The 24,249-nt window shown below is 43.1% G+C and overlaps 1 protein-coding gene across 9 annotated transcripts in view; it reads right to left on the bottom strand.

Moving 5' to 3' along the window:
• Nucleotides 1-24,249, bottom strand: part of ARID1B (AT-rich interaction domain 1B) — a 2,758,190-nt gene that overhangs the window by 2,499,623 nt on the left and 234,318 nt on the right. The gene's annotated exons all lie outside the window — the stretch shown is intronic.

Genomic DNA, 24,249 nt, shown 5'->3' on the forward strand with positions numbered 1-24,249 from the left:
TGTTGAAACCAGGCATCCGATCTGGACAGCACATTCTTAAGACATGTTTAAACACGGAAGGTACGGTGAAATGTAAATTTTAAAAAAAAGTGGTAAAATGATAGAAAATAAATGATCGGTAAAAGCTATAAGAGGCCTGTGGCCAGGTCTTTCCTTGGTTTCTCTGGCTTAGAGCAGGAAGACTCTGCCCATAGTCCCACCACAAAGCACGGGCATATCATTAACCCCTTAGTGAAAGTCAATTTGGTACTTAATGACCAAGACAATTTTTACAATTCTGACAACTGCCACTTTATGAGGTTATAGCTCTGGAACGCTTCCATTGATCCCATTGATTCTGAGAATGTTTTTACGTGACATATTGCACTTCATGGTAGTGGTAAAATTTCTTTGATATAACTTGCGTTTATGAAAAAACGGAAACTTAGCGAAAATTTAGCAATTTTCAAACTTTTCATTTTTGTAACCTTAAATCAGAGAATGGTATCACACAAAATAGTTAATAAATAACATTTCCCACATGTCTACTTTACATCAGCACAATTTTGGAAACAATTTTTTTTTGTTCGGACGTTATAAGGGTTAAAAGTTGACCAGCGATTTTTCATTTTTCCAACAAAATTTATAAAACCATTTTTTAGGGACCACCTGACATTTGAAGTGACACCATTCTAAAAACTGCACCCTCAAGGTGCACCAAACCACATTCAAGAAGTTTATTAACCTTTCAGGTGCTTCGTGAAAACTAAAGCAATGTGGAAGGAAAAAATTAACATTTTACTTTTTTCACAAAAAATTTACTTTCGAACCAAATTTATTTTTATTTTCACTTGGGTATCAGGTGAAAATGGACCACAAAAATTGTTATGCAATTTCTTTTGAGTACGCCAATACCCCGTATATGGGGCAAATGGCAGGGCTCAGAAGGGAGGGAGCACCATTTGACTTTTGGAACGCAAAATGGGCTGGAATCAATGGTGGCGCCATGTCACGTTTGGAGACCACCTGATGTACCTAGAATTGTAGAGGTTCCACTGTAACTCTAACCCCAATCACAACCATAACCCTAACCACAACCATAACCCCAATCCCAACCCTAAGACACCCCTAACCCCAATCCCAACCTAACACACCCCTAACCCCAACCCAGCCCCAACTTTAGCCCAGTTTCAACTTTATCCCAACCCCAACTTAAGCCCAAACCCCTTTAGCAAAACCCTAACCCTTTTATTTTATAATTTTTACCTAACTAAGGGGGTGATAAAGGGGAGTTTGATTTACTAATTTTTTTTATTTTGATCACTGTGATAGGGTCTATCACAGTGATCAAAATGAACCAATAGTTAAAATTTCCTACTGTTGCCGGGCACTTGTCATTTTCTTCCCGGAAGATGCCGACGGCCAGGGGACATCATGGGTGGTTGCAAGAGAGTCCAGGAACACCAGAGGTACCAGGGGGAGTCGGGGGAACTCATTTCTCTCTCCTCTGATGTGAAATCACATCAGAGGAGAGGGAAATTAAATGGGAAATCAGACTTTTTTTGCGGTCACCGTTATTCTGTTAACAGCAATCACAACACTGGGGTCGGTAAAAACTGACCCGAATCATGTTCTCTGGGGTCTCAGCTACCCCCTGTAGCTGAGACCCCAGTAGATTCTGACGCTGGGGAGCGCTATACACTAATTTCTCAGCGCCATTAAAAAGCGGCACTGAGGCATAAGTACACGTAACTGCCGCTGTTAAAAGGTGTATAGGTGGTCATTAAGAGGTTAACTGGAAACGTCTAACACTGATTACACAAGAACCATAAGATGGATTTATTCACTCCAGGTATCATTTGAATCAGTATGACAATGCCAACCTGACAGTGTCTGAAGGTTACTTAGCAAAATCCTACTGACAGGTTCGCTTTAAACCGCTGAAGCAAACAAAGATTTCAATGTAAGGGACACTAAGGCAAGTTTCACACTAGTGTTTTGAGGCTGCATGCGACCTGCGTACCCTATCTTTAGCATTGGGTACGCAGGCCATGCGCAGGTATGCTTTTGCCGGTGCATGCATTCTTTTGACGGTGCGCCGGCCACACCAAAATGCAACACGATGCGTTTGGCGCAGGTCGGCGCACCGTCAAAAGGACGCATGCGCCGGCAAAAGCATACCTGCGCACGGCCTGCATACCCAATGCTAAAGATAGGGTACGTAGGTTGTATGCAGCGTCATGCGCCCATAGGCGGAGCTGACCGGAGGAGGCGTGGCAGGGGCGGAGCTTCACGGTGAGCATGCGCTGCACCTCAAAACGCTAGTGTGAAACTAGCCTTAGACTTGGAAAATTGCACATTAGCAACATACACAAAAGTAATAAGATCAAATAGATAGGAAACCGCAAAAGCTTTCAAGACCATTCAGATTTTTCTTTCAATTCAATGCATTTCATGTGATCATGCAAATAGTCCATCAGATTAATCTCATCCTGAACTGTGAACCAAGTATCTCTTCCCGTTAACCATTCAACTATTGTAGTAACGTTCTTTCTTACTTTCATCAATGAGATGCAAAGGAGAGCCAGGCTGAAGTTTGCCAAAGACCATAAGGATTGGACCATAGAGGACTGGAATAAGGTAATCTTCTATGAGGAGTCTAATTTTCAGCTTTGCCCAACACCTGGCCATCTATTGGTTAGACGGAGACCTGGAGAGGCGTTCAAGCCACAGTGTCTTGCACCCACTGTGAAATTTGGTGGAGGATCGCTGATGATCTGAGGATTCTTCAGCAGGGCAGGAATTGGGCAGCTTAATCGTTGCGAAGGACGTATGAATCAAGCTGCATACAAGGTTATCCTGGAAAAACAGTTTATTCCTTCTGTTCAGGCAATGTTCCCCAACTCTGAGGACTGTTTTTTCCAGCAGGACAAGGGCACCATGCCACACAGCTAGGTCAATCAATGTGTGGATGAAGGACCACCACATTAAATCCCTGTCATGGCCAGCCCAATCTCCAGACCTGAACCCCAGTGAAAACCTCTGGAATGTAATCAAAAGGAGGATGGATAGTCACAAGTCATTAAACAAAGAAGTGCTTACATTTTGGTAGCAGGAGTGGCATAAAGTCACCCAAAAGCAGTGTGAAAGACTGGTGGAAAGCATGCCAAGACGCATGAAAAGCTGTGATTAAAAATCATGGTTATTCCACAAAATAATCATAGAATCGTAGAGTTGGAAGGGACCTCCAGTGCAATCTGGTCCAACCCCCTGCTCAAAGATACATGCCTCAGTGAACAGTGCCGCTCATGGTGGGAGCGATGGAGGAAAAAAAGACCTCGCCCCTTACAACAGATTGCAGAGAAATAGGTGGAGCGGCCGGAAGCAACCCCACCTTGGAGCAGGTGGAGCCCAGAAGTAAATCCCATGTGCAGCACTCAGCAACATCTACTGCTACCTGTTTCTGGAAAACAAACACTACACCTATAGATTTCCCAAAAAGGGTATAATTTCCAAAGTGGGGTTACTTGAGGGGGGATTTTTCTTTTCTAACACTTAGAGGCTCTGTATATGGAGTTAAACTGTTATAGAAAATTCTGCGTTCCAGGATGCCTCCAGTATAACAGTGAGATTCGGGAGGGACAAATCGCTATTTGCCAAATAGCGCTCCCTACAGTATACAACCACATATGTAGTAGTTCTACCCATTTCCCAGTGTGAAAATGTAAAATTTGGAGCCTAAACTAAATTTTGGTGGTAAAAATATATTTTTTCTCCATTGCCCAATGGTATAAAATTCTGTGACCCACCTGTGGTGTCAATATGATCACTCCAATATGTCACTTCTTCCATTCTGAGCTCTGCATTTTGCCTCAAAAGTAGTTTTCGACCACATATGAGGTATTGGCTTACTGAGGAGAAAATCAGAAAACAGGTGAATTCCAGCAGGATCCACAGGAAATCTTGATCACTTAAAAAGCAACTTTTATTGATTATCATAAAATGATGAACAAATATGATGTTCAATGCAAAAATAGCACTAGGACACCACAACACATATAGCAGCATAATCCAACGCGTTTTGACTCTAGGTCTTAATCATGGTATAAAGGTAAAGGCATTGTTCACATTTAAATAGTATACTTCCCATTCCAATCAGGTGTTATAATCATGACGAGTGTTTCAGGTTCAAGAAATAAACCAAATAGCTGCATATAACATTACATCCAAGAAAAATCCCAGAATGATATAAATTCACAATAGGAGAAAATAATTTGAAAAATAAGCGGATTTTTTTTTTCATTTAATATTGTAAGATCAAATCTTGTCTCTGATTTAAACCATTTGACATTCTTGTTTCCAGAGTAAATATCCAGAAAGATTCTCTGTTTAAAAGTTTGCGTTTATGATCACCACCTCTATAGGGGCGATAAACTTTCTCAATAGCACAAAATTTTATTCTTATATCTCCCTTGTGAATTATGGCAAAATTTTTAGAAACCGCTGATGAGGAAAACGCTTGGGAATTGGCAGCATCTTATATATGCCATCTGATCCTAGTTTTTAGCACACAAGTGGTGCAGCCAATGTTCTGCAATTTACACAAAACACATTCTACAAGATAAATCACGTAATTGTCGTTACAATTAATAAAATCATGAATGTGGTATATATTAGAATTGTGTACAGATTGGAATTTATCAGTCTTATTAACATGGTGACACGCAATACATTGTTTGGCCCCACATCCAAAAAACCCTGTATATTTAACCATGTTTTTTTTTCCCCTTAATTGTGATGTGTGCTCACCAAAAAGACTGGGTGATAATAGGGACCCCAAAGTGGGGGCTTTTTTAGCTACAAATCTAACATCATTACCCAGAATTTCTTTTCATTTCATATCTTGATTCAATGTTGGAAGATATTTTTTAATAATACTCACAATATCATTATACTGGGGACTATATTCTGTTGAAAAAGTTATGCTTGAATAATGGTTTTTATTTTCATTTTTAGATTTATATAGTAAAGTCTTACGGTCAATATTATCTATTCTAGCTTTAGCCTTTTTCAAACACCAATCAAGGTATCCTCTATTAGATAATCTATTGAGAGTATTATTACATTCTTTTTCAAAAATTGTTCCATCAGAACAATTGCGCTTTATTCTGGTAAGTTCCCCAAACGGTATATTGTATTTGACGTGTGGTGGATGGCATGATTGGGCTGCTAGAATGGTGTTGCTGGCTGTGGGTTTCCTGAAAGGAGCAATATTTATCTTTTTCCTTTCACAATTAACTTGTAGTTTTAAATCCCAAAAATTAATATCCCGATTATCAAAAAAATATGTAAATTTGAGGTTAAAATTATTGTGATTTATGTAATCAACAAATGCCATTGCATCTGATCGAGTCCCCCCCATACAAAGAGCAGGTAATCTATAAATCTGCTATACCATTTAATAGATTTACCAAAGGGATTGTCATCATTATACAGAAAAAGTTCCTCCCATCTAGACATCACCAAATTAGCCAAAACCGAAGAGAATTTTGCCCCCATACTCGCACCGTTTTTTGTAGGAAAAAATGGCCATCAAAACTAAAATAATTGTGAGTCAGAAGAAAATTAATGGCAGATATCAAAAAATCTTTAGTAGCGGTATTATAGGAACTGAAAGTATCCAAATGATAAGATAAGCTCTCTATAGCAATATGGTGTGGAATTGAAGGATATAGTCCTACAACATCACATGCTAGCCAGCTAAAATTTTCTTCCGATACAAAATCGTTTAAAATACCTGCTGCAAATTTAGTGTCCTTGATAAAACTAGGTGTATCAACTATAAGCGGTTGTAAATGGTGATCGACCCATGCCCCCAATTTCTCTCCCAAAGCACTTATACCAGCCACAATAGGTCTTAACGGTGGTGGAAAAATATTTTTGTGCACTTTGGGGAGGGCATGGTAAATTGGAATGATCGGGTTCTCTACATACAAATAATCGGCTATTTTTTGTTTATTGCACCAGTAAATAACACCTCTTGGATCAAATCATATAAAATTTAGTTGTAATCCTTTGTGGGATCTTTTGTTAATTCCGCATAGTTATCAATATTTTAGCACAATAGTCCCACGAATACCGAATGGTTTAAATCAGAGACAAGATTTGATCTTACAATATTAAAGGGGGAAAAAAAAATCTGCCTATATTTTTCAAACTATTTCTCCTATTATGAATTTATAGCATTCTGGGATTTTATTTATTCTGGGATGTAATATATGCTTTTATCAGTTCCTTTGCCAAAGGAAGCTTTTGTTTTAATGATTTTGTGTCCATATGCAGCTATTTGGTTTATTTCTTGAACCTGAAACACTCGTCATGATTATAACACCTGATTGGAATTGGAAGTATACTATTTAAATGTGAAAAATGCCTATACCTTTATACCATGATTAAGACCTAGAGTCGAAACGCGTTGGATTATGCTGCTATATGTGTTGTGGTGCTAGTGCTATTTTTGCATTGAGCATCATATTTGTTCATAATTTTATGATAATCAATAAAAGTTACTTTTTAAGTGATCAAGATCTCCTGTGGATCCTGCTGGAATTCACCCATTTTCTCATTATCTCTTCCGAGGCTGCTCAGCCCAGTCCGTGCAGGATCAGGCACTTGGAACTACAGCAAATATGGTTGAGCTGATGAACTTTTTCTTTTTTCTACTGAGGAGAAAAGTCCAGTTTTTCCTGCTATTCTTGTGAAAATAAATTTGGGGTTTAAAATAAAATTTTTGTGGGAAAAATGTGACATTTTTATTTTTGTGACTCTAAGTTATAAACCTCTGTGAAGTAGCTGGGGTTTCAAGGTGCTCACCACACATCTACATACATTCCTTGAGGGGTCTAGCTTCCAATTTGGGGTCACTTGTGGGGGGTTTTCCACTGTTTAGGCACATCAAGGGCTCTCTAAAAGAGACTTGACACCGGCAGACCATTCCATTATAGTTGGCTGTTGTGAACACTTTTGACCTGGCTTCTGAGTTTGGGCTCCCTCTGGTGGTTGCTGCTGGTAATGGAGCTGGTCTGGCTGACAGAAGTCAATCACCTGAGGAGGATGATTGGAGGTCAGGTGTTACAGGCTGGAGAGATTTAAGTAAGCAACCTTCCCTCAGTTGTTGCCGGTGATTTGGTTTTCTTCCTGAGCTTTTTGGAAGTCTGCTTGCCTCCTGCTTCGTCCTGCATCTTTCAGATAAGTTATTTGTCTGCTTGAATCTTTTTGTATTTGATCCATTTTTTGCTTTTCTCTGATTTCTACCTTGCTGGTGTGAGTTCAGCCTTGTTCCCTGCTGGGACCTGTGCAGGACTCTGTTTCATTTGCCACAGCTTATGGCAGTCCTTTCAGTATTTCTAATCCCCTGTTATATCAGTATCTTGTTTTGCATCCAGTTCACACCAGAGTTCTGATTTAGTGGAGGAGAGGTCGTGTGGCCACAGTATTTTTGCACATCAGACGTGTTGGAATTTTTCTTAGGGTTTTTTGCATGATTGCAGACCGTACCCTTTCCTGTCCTATCTAGACAGTTTGGGCCCCATCATTTGCTTACTCTATTTTCGGTCTGTGATTTGTGCCTTATCTTGTCTCACCGGTAATATATGTTCGGGGGTAATCGCTTCATTTGGGGTTCTACTCCGGGGCAGTTTAGCTTTCCCCTTTCTCTCCTTAGGCTGATAATTCTTTGGCTGTGCCGAGGTGTCTAGGGCATCGAAGGTACGTCCCATGGCTAATTCTAGTTGTGTTGTCAGTTTAGGGGTCTGCAATCCGCTAAGTTACCAACCTCTCTCGTTACCTGGTTGCCTCGCCTATTCCCCTGCTATCCCTCCTCGGTTACCTAATCACAAGAGTTGGCATTCCCAAACGTCAACTTCTTTTCTAAGCACCACCACATATGGAGTATGAGGACACTCAGGAGAAATTGCACAACAAATTATATTTTGCAATTTCTCCTGTTCCCCTTGTGAAAAAGCAAAATTTGGGGCCAAAATAACATTTTTCTGGAGAAAATGTGATTTTTTTGAATTTCACAGATCTATGTTATAAACTTCTGTGAAGCACCTAGGGGTTCAAACTGCTCACCTCACATCTATACAAGTTCCCTGTGAGGTCTGGTTTCCAAAACAGTGTCACTTGTGGGGGATTTCCACTGTTTAGGCACATCAGGGGTCCTCCAAACACAACATGGCATCCGCTAATTATTTCAGCAAATTTTAAATTAAAAAAGTCAAATGGAGCTCCTTCCCTTCCCTGCTGTGAGCTCAAACAGTAGTTTTCTCCCACATATGGGGTATCACCGTACTCAAGAGAAATTGCACAATTGTTGACCATTTCTTCCCGTTACACTTGCAAGAATAACAAAAGTTAGTCTAAAGTAAAATTTTATGCCAAAAATGTAAATGTTCATTTATTCCATCCACATTCCAAAACTTCCTGTGAAGCACCTGAAGGGTTAATAAACTTCTTGATTGTTGTTTTGAGCACCTTGAGGGGTGCAGTTTTTAAGAATTTGTATCACTTTTGGGCATTTTCTGTCATGTAGGAACCTCAAAGGCACTTCAAATGTGATGTGGTCCCTAAAAAAAATGGTTTTGTAAATTTTGTTAGAAAAATGGAAGTTACTGGTCAACTTTTAAAACTTCTAACTTCTTTACAAAAAAATTCTGTATAAAAAATGATGAAGCTGTAAAAGGTGACTTGTGGAAAGTGTTATGGTATGATAGCAGCAAAACCTGAAAGAAAAAAAAAGCTATAAATTTGTTATCGCTGTAGTTGCACCAACCTGAAGAATAAATCCACCTAATCACTTACACTGCTCTGTGATTGGCGCAAAAGTAAAAATAAGAACTAATATTGTACTGCTGTCCAGTTCATTCTACCTCTCAAAAATCAAAACAATTATTGGCTCACATTTTTTCTGCACTCTCCGCTGAGTGCTTATGTCGGGGCTTCCATATAAATTCCCCAAAACTGAGATTAAGACAAAACTCCTGATAGAACCATTCATATCGAGTCACTTTACACTGGTTTCTGTTCTGGCCGAGTCCCATAATTTTAGGTGTTTTTAGACAGCTCTCTGTACACCTAAAAAGATGGATGCCACCAGAGCAGACATCAAACGGACTCCAAAGTGTCTCCACCTGCCTCATGGCTGGTGATTTCACCTGAATCTCATTTTTGCGGGATTTACATGGAAACTCAGACATAAGTGCTTAGTGTAGCACTGGAGCTGGTAAACCAAACTTCCGACTCTTCAATTTCCATGACAGTGACTCCAACGCCACGACTCTGACTCCCTCATACATGGCTCATGTTTAAGTTGAAAAATTTACTGTAGTAAAGTGGTAACATCAGGCTTTTAATAATTATGATACAATGATCAAGCCATTTAGATAGAACATAAAATATATTTATTGAAATACAACTTTATAACAAAAAAAATATTATACACTATGCAGTAAGTGGAAAAAGATTTTTCAACAAAGATGTACTCAATAACATTTGTGCAGTCCAGTCTTTAAATTTGCTCTGAGAAATATCACCTCCATCAGATCCTCCTTCATAGATTACCTCAGATGTGACCTAATTATTTTAAGGCTAGAGAACAACCTCTCTACACTAACTTGGGTTGGTGACAAAGCAGTAACCACATGGGCAACATCTCTAACAATGTCAGGGTGTAAAGGAAATGCCTTGTGCACAGTCAGTTTCGATGAATGATAGAACTCTTCTACTTCTTTGAGAGCAAGTGAAAAATGTTGCTGAAATATGTTCCCAAATCCAAATGCCTCCTCCTTCTGAGCACCACAGTACCTAAACCACAGTAAGTGGCCACATGTTTGTTGTGTGACGACCGGAAACTTAAGCTGGGCACAATGTATGGTGAAGCTACAGTATATATGGGAACAATGTATGGGCACTGAACGGGAATATTTGCAATTCTCCAGAAAAAAAGCCTGGAGTGGATGTTAAAAAAATAGTCACTGCAGCCGTAGACTAATTCATTGAAAGGTGCAATTTCTACAATGAGGTCACTTCAGGGGGTTTTCTGCTGTTCTGGCACCCACTTCGCAAATATAGCCATACCAAAATCTGTGCTTCAAAAGCCACATAGCTCTCCTTCCTTCTCAGCACCGACGTGTGGCCAAAAAGTAATTTCTGAAGACAGGTGGGACATCACTATGTTCGGGAGAAGTAATCTATTAAATTATGGGGTCCATTTTCACCTAATAACTCCTGTGTACCTCACAAATTGGCATCAAATACAAAAATTACATTTTTATCCCTAAAATGTTTCCACATCTCGTTATAAAATTCTGTGAGGAACCTATCAGTGCAAAATACTCACTACACACCTAGATGAATTCCTTAGCCAGTGAAGTTTCCAATATGGCATCACCTGTGTGTGTGTGGGGGGGGGGGTTCTGCTGTTCTGGCACCTCAGTGGATCAGCTAATGGAGCCCACAATCTATTTAAACACAATCGGCATTCTAAAAGCCAAGTAGAGCTCCTTCTCTTCCAATAGCAGCCGTGTGCTCAAAAAGTAGTGTACAACCACATATGGGGTACTGCCACATTCGAGAGAAATTGCATAACAAATTGTGAGGTCCAATTTCTCCCATTAAATCTAGTGTAAATTATAAATTTGGTACTATAACAGTATTTTAGTAAAGAAAAAATGTAACGCCAGCGGCCGTGTCCGCCGCCATTCCACCGCCACCGGGCCCCACCGCAGCAGTCTCTTACCCGGCCTGTCGCACGCTTCCTCCTGCCCCCTGCTCATGCGCGCTTCCTCCCCCTGTCTCCCGGGCTGCTGCTAGCCCGCACATGCGCACTAGGTCGCGGGCGCGCGCACATCACTTTGTTTAACCCTGCGGTGGGCGGCTGCCGGTTATCGGTCAGCCAATCCCCTGCCAGCAGGGGATATATCAGGCGTCTACCATAAGGGGAAGACGCCTGGTTATTGTATGTCTTCCTGCACTAATTGGCCGCCTATAGTTAGTCTACAGGTTCTCTCTCTGTCTTGTGGTTCCCCGTGTTCCAGCCTTACTGTCTCTGCCACTGCTTGTTCCCCTGTCTCCTTGCCTGTCTTCTGTCCTGCCTGGTCATTGTTCCGCAGTCTGTGTTCCCCCTGGTCTCCATTCCAGTTCCGTCCTCCAGTGTCTGTCCTGCTCCCTGTCCAGTTCCCTTGCCTGCTGTCTGCCTGTTGTCTTCGCACGGAGCCCCGTACCTTGGTTCCGGTGCAGCCTCTCTGTCCTGCCTGTGGTCACTCCGGTCCTTCGAGCCGCCCCTCTTGGTTCCAGCTGTCGCGGTGTCTGACCCCCCGCACGCCTGCCCCTAACGGTCCCTGTATAGGGGTCGGTTCCACCTGGTGCGCTCGCCCCGGGGGCCTCAGTTCCGCGACCCAGAGGGTCCACTCTCGGACGCTGCCGAACCCCTGAAGCATCACAAAAAATAAATTTTTAGTTCTCACATTTACATGTTATCAAAAGTTTCCTGAATCACCTGCAAGTTGAAAATGCTCAATACACCCCTAGATGAATTCCTTGAAGGGTCTAGTTTCCAAAATGGTGTCTCTTGTGGGGGTTTCCCACTGTTTTCACATGTCAGGTGCTTTCCAAATGTGACATAGCATTCTATTCCAGACAAACACCACTTTCACAGCCCTGTCATGTGTCCACAGGAGTTTTTGACCACATATGGGGTAGCATCACGTTTAAGACAAATTGCACACAAAATTATGGGGACTGTTTTCACCAATTGTGAAAATTACAAATTTAGGACTAAAAACTTTTTTTTGTGAAAAAACTGAAATTTTTTTTGTGGGTTCAAAACACTCACTATACCCCTGAATAAAATCCTTGAAGGGTGTGGTTTCCAAAATGGGGTCACTTGTGGCGGGTTTCCACTGTTTATGCACATCATGGGCTCTCCAAATGTGACATGGCATCCACTCTCGATTACAGCCTTTTTTCCGTTCAAAAATTCACACGGTGCTCCCTCCTGAGCCCTGCCATGCACCCAAAGAGTAGTTTGCGCCTCCTCCCATATGGGATATCCGTGTACTAAGGAGAAATTGCACAAGTTTTCAGGTTCATTTTCTCCTCTTACCCTTATGAAAATGAAAAATTTGGGTCAAAAATAAACTTTTTGTGAAAGACAAGTAAAATGTTATTTTTTTTCCTTTTCCTTCCACATTGCTTTAGCTTTATTTTATGTCATATAGGCCCCCCAAAGTCACTTCAATTGTGTTGTAATCCCTTTAAAAAATGGTTTTGTAAATTTTGCTGGAAAAATTAAAAATTGCTGATCAAATTTTAACCCTTCTAGCTTGCTTACAAAAAATATGTATGTATAAAAAGTGATGCAGATGTAAAGTTGACAAGTGGGAAATGTTATTAATCGTTTTGTGTGGCATACCGGTAACTCAGGTTTAAAGGCATAAAAAATGTAAACGTTTTCAAATTGTAACACTTTCCAAATTTTCAACATATTTCAAAATATTTTCACAAATTAAAGCAAGTCATATTGAACTAATTTTACCACTCACTAAATATACTCATGAAGTACAATATGTCACAAAAAAACTAGGATCCATTGAAGAGTTCCAGAGTAATTATCTCATATAAAGACTCTGGTCAAATTTAAAAAAAAATTGGGCTTGTCATTAAGGTTTAAATTGGCTCGGTCCCTAAGGGGTATACAATATAACTGAATTCCACAGGCAGGGCACACGCACAAAAAAAACAATCAAATACAAAAAACTATCATTCAAAATAAAAAAAGTGATAACCAAGTCATAGCACAATTGTATTTAAACCCATCTAGGAATAATGCTTGTAAAGCTCAATGGTCCAATGAACAGACACACAGTTTTTATTATTCTGTCATTGTGTGCCATAGCTGAATGATTCTCATGCCACTGCCAAGATACAGTTTCCAGTTTGAATGACATATGGATCCAACCAACCAGAGAGATGTTAGAACATTAAACGCCACAAACAGACCGGAGAAGCATACAAAGTACCTAATTAGTGCTCATGCAACCATGCACACTTGAGGATGTCATATTACTCTGGGGACAAAAATGGTCTAATCCAGAAGAATTAGGAAAACTCGGATTACCTACAGAACGCAAGAAATCTGTACAAATAGAGAAGTCTGCTTGGTGGTATGACAAAGCCTTTTTACTTTCATTCAAACTATTTATCTTACAATATCACATTGCACAAAAATTAAAAAAGGTTAGCCAATCTTTCCAGTCTCACGTCTCTCATGTTAAGGGGCACAAACATAATGCTATATTTTACAATGGTTTATTTAGTAAGGGAATGTCCAAGCCCCCCCTTAGAGCAAATAGTGTGGGGGCTTAATGGGATTGTGACACCAACTCCCCTTCTTTACTAAAAGCTTAGTCTATTTAGATTTGAGTCTTGGTATGTCTCATTAGTTCTCTTAGTAGTGGACTTCTATTCCTTTTCTCCCCCTTTCTTATTTCATGTCTAGTTGGAACTTACCTTCTATAGATTGGTTTCTTAGTATTCAGTTACCAGGCAGAAATGAGAGACAGGAGCCTGATTGGCGGACAAATTTCGGTGTGAAGCATTAGAGCCTTTTAAGCCCGGCATTCCTGTCAGAGGACTCACGGCAGTCGGGATTTTGAAGAAACAGCTGCCCGCCCTTAAGTATTGTGCTCAGTAACCTACAGACAGTGTTAGGTCGGCACCATTATACTGATTAAAATGACACCTAGGTTGCTGAAATCTGTCTTGTGGTTATTGTTTAATCTGTATTTGTAGTTTTCAGTTAATGAGACTCCCGTGCTTGGTTGGTCTGTGGGCTGGGCTATATGTGGTGCTCTGCTTACATATTCATCTGTATAGCTTATGACATTCCTTCAATGGCCTGACCCCTATTTTACATACTGCATAGAATGTTGTGTAGGAAGAAAAAAAATAACATTCATCACGCAGGCATCGGCAGTATAGCATGATGCAATGGATAATATGCATATTTTCATTTATGATTTAGTCATATAGAATTGTGGGGAGAAAAAAAATATCTTAATCAAAATAGCGCTGCACAGTAACATCTATCGCGTTTGAAACAAGCTACTGTGCAGGCGACGATAGAGAAGAACAAACAAATTTGGCTCCATCAAAATGGTGCTGGCGCCATAGGATCTATCAAAGATAGATGTTATTGCGTAGGCGACATTTTGATGGAACCAATTTTTTTCCTCTAACAAAATAGCGCCTGCGCAGTAGCATATATTGAAATGTGAGACGCTACTGCAGGCAAGGCCACCGGCGCCATCTTTCTGAAGATTATTTGTTACTACATGACTAATAGATGAATATATGCATATTAACCATTTTATGCTACAGCGCATGCACCGATGCTTATGTGATGAATGTTAATATTTTTTTGACACACAATATTCTATGCAGCATGTAAAATAAGAGGCAGGTTATTTAAGAATCAGTGACCAGTCATAAGCTATACAGATGAATGTGTAACACTGCCCAACAAAACTTCAGGGTAGTTCTTGTCCCCTGAGAAAATTTCATTGTATCTTATAGATTTTGATATGCTGAACACGAATATCTGCTCTAAAAGTCTGTATCACATAAGCTTTTTAACCCCTTCATGACCGGAGCTTTTTCCGAGTTTTCATTTTCGTTTTTCGCTCCCTTTCTTTCGAGAGCCATAACTTTTTTATTTTCCGTCAATATGGCCATGTGAGGGCTTATTTATTGTGGGATGCGTTGTACTTTTGAGCAACACCATTGGTTTTACCATGTCGTGTATGCGAAAACAGGAAAAAAATTCCAAGTGCAGTGAAATTGCAAAAAAAGTGCAATCCCACACTAGTTTTTTGTTTGGCTTTTTTGCTAGGTTCACCAAATGCTAAAACTGACATGCTATTATGATTCTCCAGGTCATTACAAGTTCATAGACACCAAACATGTGTAGGTTGAAAAATGTGGTGAAAAAAATTCCAAAGTGTGATTAAAAAATTGCGCAATTTTCCAAGACTCAAAGGGTCTCCATTTTTCGTGATCTAGAGTTGGGTGTGGGTTTATTTTTTTCATGCCGAGCTGATGTTTTTAATGATACCACTTTTGTGCAGATAAGTTCCTTTGATTGCCCGTTATTGCAATGTGACGTTGACCAAAAAAAGTAATTCTAGCGATTTGATTTTTTTTTAATCACTACACCATTTAGCGATCAGGTTAATTTTTTTTTTTTTTTATTGATAGATCGGGCGATTCTGAATACGGCGATACCAAATATGTGTAGGTTTGATTTTTTAATTATAAATATATATTTGCGCTAAAAAATTTGTCCTAAAGGCCATGTTCAGATGGTGCACTGTAGCCCCAATGCAAGGCAGTAGCTGCTTCCACTGGAAGCCAAAGGTCCTTGTGCTGAAGAAATGTCCCGTTGTAATCCAAGTAAAAAATATATCCAAAATCAGTATCGAGGGTTAAATGATGAAGTGCCCCTAATGTGATGGCAGGTAAAGGACGATACCCCGGCCGGTGACAATCACCCACCTTGTTAGCAAAATCACACCGCTGCACAGCGACAGAAGCGCTGTGTAGGAGCTGAAAGCCGGCAAGGAACAGGACCTTGCTGTTAGGAATCTGGTGTCTACAATACCTATGCAGCAACACAGATCCTCACATTTGTCTCCAGAGGCCAAGTCCTTCATCCCTTCTTCTGAGCATGCTCATGGGATGAGCTCCCATTGGACTTCAGGAGTCAGGTGCTCAGGTCCTGCTCCTGATTCCATTGGTTATGCTCAGGGCTCTGGAGATTTCCAGCAGGTCCCGTACACTATAAAAAGTGTGCATGGCCGTTCCGCCATGCGCTAGTATTTTTCATACTGCTGCTGTGTGTATGGTGATGGATGCTTGGACTGGTGGATGACTTATTATGAAACCCCTTCCCTCTGATATTACGATTGTGTGAGTGATTGGGCAGCTGCCAGCAGCAGCGCTAGCGCCAGCGCGCTCCAGCCATACCTTTTGCAGCAACTAAGCGTCCTGCATTGCGCCAGCGTCCTTGCAGCGCCTTGCCTGCGACTCTGTTCACGCCGCGCTGCGGTTGCAGCCTCCCGGGTGTTCGCAGTTGCGACACCTCGTACCTTAAGTTTTACGGTAGGTCTAGAGGGGATAGTCCTGGTGTTGAAGGCTATTCCTGTGACCTTTAATACCGTGTCCACATTACTGAAGTCTGTGACCGTATACAGACTCAGCGGTATTTATGTTTTGTTAGCAGCTCTGTGCATATAACAGAGTCTGCTTTGGTGCACTGACTGCAGCTAAAGTCCTGTGCACATCACCGCCTGAGTGCGCTGCCTTTTTCAGCAGCGGTTTTGTCATCTACCGCACGGTGGACCCCGAGCGGTGAACGCACTTTATTTTAATTTTATTTAGTGCGTTCCACCACTCATAACACTTGCATGACGTCACAATCACGTGATAGGTCACGTGATCGGCTAAGGAGCGCTGGAATAAACAAATTCCTACGCGTTTAAGACGACTACAGATTCCTTCTTTTTTTATTGCTTTATTTTGATTGGTGCAAAAGGGGGGTGATTTGAACTTATGTTTTTTTTATTTTTTTATATTTCTAAACACTTTTTTATCACTTTTGGCGTGCTTCAATAGTCTCCATAGGAGGCTAGAAGCTGCCATAGAGCGATCACCTCTATGCAGCAGAATTACAGGCTTGCTATGAGCGCCGACCACAGGGTATATCCAAGCTGCAGTCCAAGAAGTGCAACAACTCTTAGCTCACCACATATATTCCAGTTATAATTTTGATAATTAACGTGGGTCAACAGTAACTCCATATTCTTTCATGTGTACGGCATGTCCAATATGTATTAGGCCATTAGGTCCAATAGGTAATAGGATAGTGTGATAAAACACTCCGGGATCGCCTTTGCTGGGGTCAAAGGTCACGTGCGTTCAGCATGAAACTCAGGCGCAGAGCCGGGATCTGGGTATAACTGACACTTTGTCAGGTTTATTAACGGTGAAAGCAATGCATAAATGAAATAAAACATAAAACAAATCCTTGCCTGTCCGGCACTAGCTAAACAAGGTACAACCTAACTACCAACTGGCGGGCTTCTCCCGTCCAGCCAAACCACATTTGCAGTGGGCACTGCTTTCACTCACGTGTGTCTCTCACACAGACAGGCTCTCTGTGTTCCCAGGCTGTGACACTCACACAACCACCTGGCAACCTTTTATATCCGCCTCCCATTATTCATTAGTCACCAGGTGAGATACTGACCAGACTAGGCCACATAGGAAAGGTATCTGGGCGAGACATACCTGCCCTCATCCACTATTCCCACATGATTCTCACATATCCCCCCTCTGCTCAGACCACTCTGGTCGAGCAATGACACCTGCCAAACAATGCACTCGGGACAGGGCATCTGCATTCCCCATCTGTACCCCTGGGCGGTGCTCCACCGTAAAAGTGTAGGCCTGCAGGGCAAGGAACCACCGGGTCACCCGGCTATTCCGTTCCTTGTGCAAGTGCATCCACTTGAGAGGGGCATGGTCAGTGATCAGTCTGAACTTTCTGCCCACCAGGTAACATTTGAGGGCCTCTAGAGCCCACTTAATGGCTAGGCACTCTTTTTCTACTACCGCATACTTTTGCTCATGTTTATTCAGCTTCCTGCTGAGATAGAGGACTGGGTGTTCTACTCCGTCCCTCACTTGTGACAATACGGCCCCGATACCGGTATCAGAGGCATCCGTTTGTACCACAAACTCGCTGCGGAAGTCCGGAGTCACCAGTACGGGTTGAGAGCAAAGTGCCCGTTTTAGGCTATGGAAGGCTTCTTCAGCCGCTAAATTCCATTTAATCATGACGGAGTCTTTCCCTTTGGTAAGATCCGTCAGGGGGGAAGCGATGGCTGCAAAATTGGGTATGAACCGGCGATAATAGCCGGCGATCCCCAGGAAGGCTTGCACCTGCTTCTTGTTGACAGGTTGTGGCCAGTCCTGAACCGCCTGAATCTTATCAACCTGGGGTTTAACAACATCCCTCCCAATTACATACCCCAAATACCTGGCTTCTTCTAGCCCGATGTGACATTTCTCGGGGTTCGCGGTTAGACCTGCCTCCCACAGGTCGTCAATCACAGCTTGTACTTTCTGGAGATGAGTCTCCCAGTCCAAGCTGTAAATGACAATGTCATCCAAATAGGCCGAAGCATACTGCCTATGTGGCCTCAGGACTCGATCCATCAGTCTCTGGAAGGTCGCCGGTGCTCCGTGCAGTCCAAACGGCATATACACATACTGAAATAGACCTTCCGGTGTAGCAAATGCCATCTTTTCTCTGGCAGCCTCCGCCAGAGGGATCTGCCAATACCCCTTTGTTAGGTCTAGGGTTGTAATATACCGGGCTTTTCCTAACCGATCTATTAACTTGTCGACCCGGGGCATAGGGTAGGCATCAAATTTTGAGACCGCATTCAGTTTCCTGAAGTCATTGCAGAACCGGGTTGTGCCGTCCGGTTTAGGAATTAACACAATCGGGCTGGACCAAGCGCTGTGCGACTCCTCAATGACTCCTAAGTCTAACATTGCCTTTACTTATCGGGAAACGGCTTCACGGCGCGCTTCCGGAATTCTGTAGGGTTTCACATGAACTGTGACACCAGGTTCCGTTATGATGTCATGTTTCATTAGTGTAGTCTGCCCAGGTTTTTCTGAGAAAAACTTTTGGTTGTGAAGTAGAAACTGCCTGACCTCAGACTTTTGCCGCTCCGAGAGAGTCTCTGCAACCCGTACCTCCGGTACGGTATGCGAGCAGACGGAATGAGCCAGCTTCGCTGACAAGGCAGACCGATCTTTCCAGGGTTTTATCAGATTTACATGATAAATCTGTTCAGGTTTCCGTTTACCTGCCTGGTATACTTTGTAGCTTACTTCACCAACTCTTTCCTTAATCTCAAAGGGGCCCTGCCACTTTGCTAGGAACTTACTGTCCACCGTGGGGACCAGGATCAACACCCTATCTCCGGGTGCAACCGTACGGATCTTGGCGCTCCTATCATAGATTCTTTTTTGGGCTCCCTGAGCCTGCATCATGTGTTCTTTGACGATAGGCATAACAGCCGCAATACGGTCCTGCATTTGGGATACGTGATCTATCACAGTTTTAAACGGAGTGACCTGACCCTCCCAGGATTCTTTGGCGAAGTCTAACAGTCCGCGATGACGTCGGGCGTACAATAACTCGAAAGGCGAGAACCCCGTGGAAGACTGGGGCACTTCCCTGATGGCAAAAAGCAAATACGGAAGTAAATAGTCCCAGTTCTTCCCATCCTTGTCTATCGCATTTCTCAGCATCTGCTTCAGAGTTTTATTGAACCGTTCGACCAACCCGTCTGTTTGAGGGTGATACACGGATGTGCGTAACGGTTCGATTTGTAACAACCGGCAGAGCTCCTTCATTACCCTGGACATAAAGGGGGTCCCCTGGTCGGTGAGTATCTGTTTTGGTATACCGACCCGACTAAACACATGCACCAGTTCCTTGGCAATTGTCTTGGTGGCCGTGTTACGCAAAGGGATGGCCTCCGGGTAACGAGTGGCATAATCCAAGATGACCAGGATATGTTGGTGTCCACGTGCAGACCGTGGAAGGGGCCCAACTAAATCCATCCCAATCCTCTCAAACGGGACCTCAATAATAGGTAGGGGTACAAAAGGGCTACAGAACCGGGGCTTAGGCGCCGAGGCTTGGCAGTCAGGACAAGACTCACAATATACACGAATATCGTGATGCATGCCTGGCCAAACAAAACAGTGTAATATCCTTTCGGTGGTTTTCTGGACACCCAGGTGACCTCCCATCACATGTCCGTGGGCCAGGTCCAGCACCTGCCGCCGGTAGGATTTGGGCCCGACTAATAGTTGCACCGTGTCTTCCCCCTTTTTCTCTATCTGATATAGTAAATCATTCTCCAGGACCATTTAAGGATATGCCAGCCTAGAGCCAGGTTCTACGGGTACCCCATTTATCACTTTTACATTTGTCCTAGCCTGAGAAAGGGTAGGATCCTTTATTTGCTCGCTTTGGAAGTCATCTTTCTGAACTTCCAAATCCGGCAAACGGGGAGGTGGACGGCTGTCGGCCTCCTCCTCTTCCCCGGTCTCCTCCGTATCACCCGGGAACTGCAGGTCTTTTCCAGCAAACTCTTCCCCCCGAGTCTTCCGGGGAGACCTCTTCCAGGGGTTCGGGACCCACACGCGCCCTGGGAGAAGAATCATGTACACTATTACCCGAGGGCATCAACTGATTCTCCCACAATTGCCAGAAGTGGGGAAAATCCCGGCCCAGGATAACATCATGCAATAATGCAGGGACGAGTCCCACTTTATGTTGCACAGACCCATAGGAAGTAGTAATGCATATGACCGTGGTGAGGTACGAACAGGTGTCTCCATGCACACACGTTACAGAAAATTTGTCTGATGGTCCAGTCTGGGCTGACACCAGACTGGCCTTCACCAGAGTCACCACACTTCCCGAGTCTAACAATGCCACCACATTTTTGCCATCAACAGTTAAATCACACAAGTGTTTTTCCACATCCTTTTAACAGGCATTCACACTCACTACCCGTGCAACCATAGACATGCGGTTTTTAGAGTCCGTGACGTCGCACTGCATGGGTTCAGTAGTGACCGGACAGTTCGCAGCAACATGTCCCATCTCTTGGCAGCGGAAACACCTAACGGGCCCCTTGCTTAGACCATAGTTCGTTACTCTCGGCCTCGCATTGCGGGCAGTCCTGGTTTCCTCCCCCACTGTCTTAGGGATTTTTCCTTCTCCCCTACTCCCTGGAACAGTCTTACCGGTTCCACGTGGAGATGATGAAGAACGAGGAGGGGTAGCGTCGTCTCGGAGTCCTTCCGCCACGGAGTAACGTTTTACCAGATCCACCAGTTGATCTGCCGTCGTAGGATTTCCATGGCTTACCCACTTCCTCAGGGCTGGTGGTAGAGCTCTCAGGTACTTATCGTCCATGACGACTCTCTGGATTATTTCTGGCGCTGTCAGCACCTCGGGTTGTAGCCACTTCTTCGTCACGTGGATCAAGTCGAACATCTGTGACCGCGGTGGTTTATCTGGCTGATAAGTCCATTGATGCACTCTCTGTGCACGGACAGCGGTCGTCACTCCCAGCCAGGCCAAGATCTCGGCTTTCGGTTTGTCAAAGTCCTGCGCAGCTTCAGGCTCTAAGTCATAATAAGCCTTTTGGGCCTCACCGGAAAGAAACGGGGAAATCAGGCCGGCCCGTCGTGCCTTCGGCCATTTTTCTCACACCGCCGTCTGTTCAAACGTGGTCAGGTATGCCTCTACGTCATCTTCGGTCGTCATCTTCTGCCAGTAGCGACTCACGTGAATCACTCTCGACTCTGCTTCCAGGTTAACCTCAGGTAAGCTTGCCAGGCGCTGCGCCACCTGCTCGAGAAGCGAACGATCGGTAGCTGCCATGTCCACCAACTCCTTCAGCTGGGCCATCATCACCCGATTAGCTTCTTGCTGGACGGCGGTGGACTGTACCAGCGCTTTCACCACGTCCTCCATGCTCATGCTTGCACCGGGACTGCCCGCATTCTCCACCACAATGTGATAAAACACTCCGGGATCACCTTTGCTGGGGTCAAAGGTCACGTGCGTTCAGCATGAAACTTAGGCGCAGAGCCGGGATCTGGGTATAACTGACACTGGGTCAGGTTTATTAACGGTGAAAGCAATGCATAAAGGAAAAAAAACATAAAACAAATCCTTGCCTGTCCGGCACTAACTAAACAAGGTACAACCTAACTACCAACTGGCGGGCTTCTCCCGTCCAGCCAAACCACAGTTGCAGTGGGCACTGCTTTCACTCACGTGTGTCTCTCACACAGACAGGCTCTCTGTGTTCCCAGGCTGTGACACTCACACAACCACCTGGCATCCTTTTATATCCACCTCCCATTATCCATTAGCGAGCAGGTGCGATACTGACCAGACTAGGCCACATAGGAAAGGAATCTGGGCGAGATATACCTGCCCTCATCCACTATTCCCACATGATTCTCATAATAGATATTTCTGTTGTGTAGTAAAACAGCTTTCAGATTTAAAACTGACAAGTCAAAGAACAGTCACCATTCCTTCAGGTCATGTTCGCATCTAAGAAAGCCAAACAACCCCAAGATGTCTTTGCAAAAGGTTAAACTGTCGACATAGTTGAAAAATTGATTAAGGCCTTCTTGACGACTGCGAAAACCAAAAACTCTTGTTCCTAGTAATAAGAGATTCTGTTTTTGAAGCCTTGATCCCAATAATTTTGCCTGCCTCATTGACAATTTCAAATCTCTGACCAAGTCACGCAAATCAGCTTGACTGAACAGATGTGGATTAGATGTAGAAGGCTCAAAGTCTGGGTCTGCAGAAGTTTTAATTTTTCACTGGCATTGTTCGTTCATCTTCGTCGTCCTCCATTGTCCATACTTTGGGCAGCTTTGGAACACGAAGACTTTCATCGTGTGGCACTGGTCTTATGGCTGCAGGAAGATTAGGAAATTCTATTGATTTCTTGTTCTTTGCTGAATATCCTGTTACATTTGTAAGGCAGGAGTAGCAATCTGTTACATGATCTCTCTGCTCTCTCCATATCATTGGGACAGCAAACGGCATTGAAGCTCGTGATCCATTCAGCAATGCTCTAAGTATGTCAGTATTGTCTTTTGATTCCTCCCCTGCCCTGGAGATGTGGTATGCTCCGTACACGGTCAGCCAAATGATTCACTGCGCCTGCGCGGAATTCGCATAATAAGTGCTTGCATATGTGTAGATAAGCGATTTATGTTAATTCAGTGGAAAATTCAGAATATACTGTTTCAGAAAAAGTTCATATATGAGTTTTTAGAATTATAACAATATTATAATGTTTCGCATCATTTCTCAAAAACCTTACGTGATAGGAAAAATCTGAAGTAATTTCTGAAATGAGCATGAAAAAATCTCTCCGGAAAACTCAAAACTTTCTGAGGGACAAAACCTTGGTAACACAGTGTAATCAGAGCCCCACAAAGCCCCGCCCACAAGCATGAAAATCTCATTAACTCAAAACTGAAAATAAAGATTAAACAACAAACTACAAGATGGATTTTATCAACCAAGGTATCATTTTAGTCAGTATAACAGCACCAACCTGACAGCGTCTGTAGTTTATTGAACACAATACTGCAGACAGGTTCCCTTTAAAGGGAAGCTGTCATATCATTTTTAGCATCTAAGTGTCCCTAATGCATTGTTTGTGATGCAGCATGCATCACTAACATGTTTTTTCATGAAAATAGCTGGTGTAATCCATAGCAAAAAGCAATTTATATAGTTATATCTTATCTGCTCGTTTAGTCATAGGGGTGTGGTTCATTGTGTTCAGTCAGGGTTGTCGTCACCCACACAATTTAAACTATGTTCCTGGGATTGCGCTGATGTTTAATGAAATCCTGCGCTTGTGCAATAGGTATTGAGTTGCCACTAGAGTTGAGCGAAACGGGTCGAAAAATTTCAAAAGTCGCTGACTTTTAGCAAAGTCGGGTTTCATGAAACGATACCCGACCCTAGGATGAGGTTGGCCACAAGGTCGGCGACTTAAGCGCCAAAGTCGCGTTTCAAAAGTTTGTTTTGCGCTCTTTTTCAGCCAATCAGGATCCACGGACACTGTGGGCAACGTGATGACATAGGCAGGGGTCACCACCATCTTTCAGAAGGGCATGCAAGTGATTGGCTTGCTTTGGTGGGCGTCACAGGGGGTATAAAAGGGCGTGCATGTTACTCATGCTGATCTCAGAATAGGGAGAGCTGCTGCTGATGATGATTAGGCAGGGAAGAAGACACCAAAAACTGCTTCTGCTGCTAGCGATTTTGCCTGTACAACACACCAGTCACTGTGTGTGCAGTGCAAGTGGAGGCTATAATTTGCTGGATCAGCGGTGTTGGTTGTTAGGCTACCTTCTAAGGCTTCCTGACGGCTGCATTGCTGTTTACCCACTGCTCTGCAAACTGCTTTTTTAAAAGCAATCCCAATTTTTTTTTTTTTGTCCTGGTGAGGTACTGAGCGTGCATTTTTTCACACCATACAGCAGTGCACGCTCCTCACACAGTAC

The sequence above is a fragment of the Dendrobates tinctorius genome, unplaced genomic scaffold, assembly GCF_039654945.1.
Source record: "Dendrobates tinctorius isolate UK_male_01 unplaced genomic scaffold, ASM3965494v1 ptg000087l, whole genome shotgun sequence".
NCBI classification, from domain to species: Eukaryota; Metazoa; Chordata; class Amphibia; order Anura; family Dendrobatidae; genus Dendrobates; species Dendrobates tinctorius.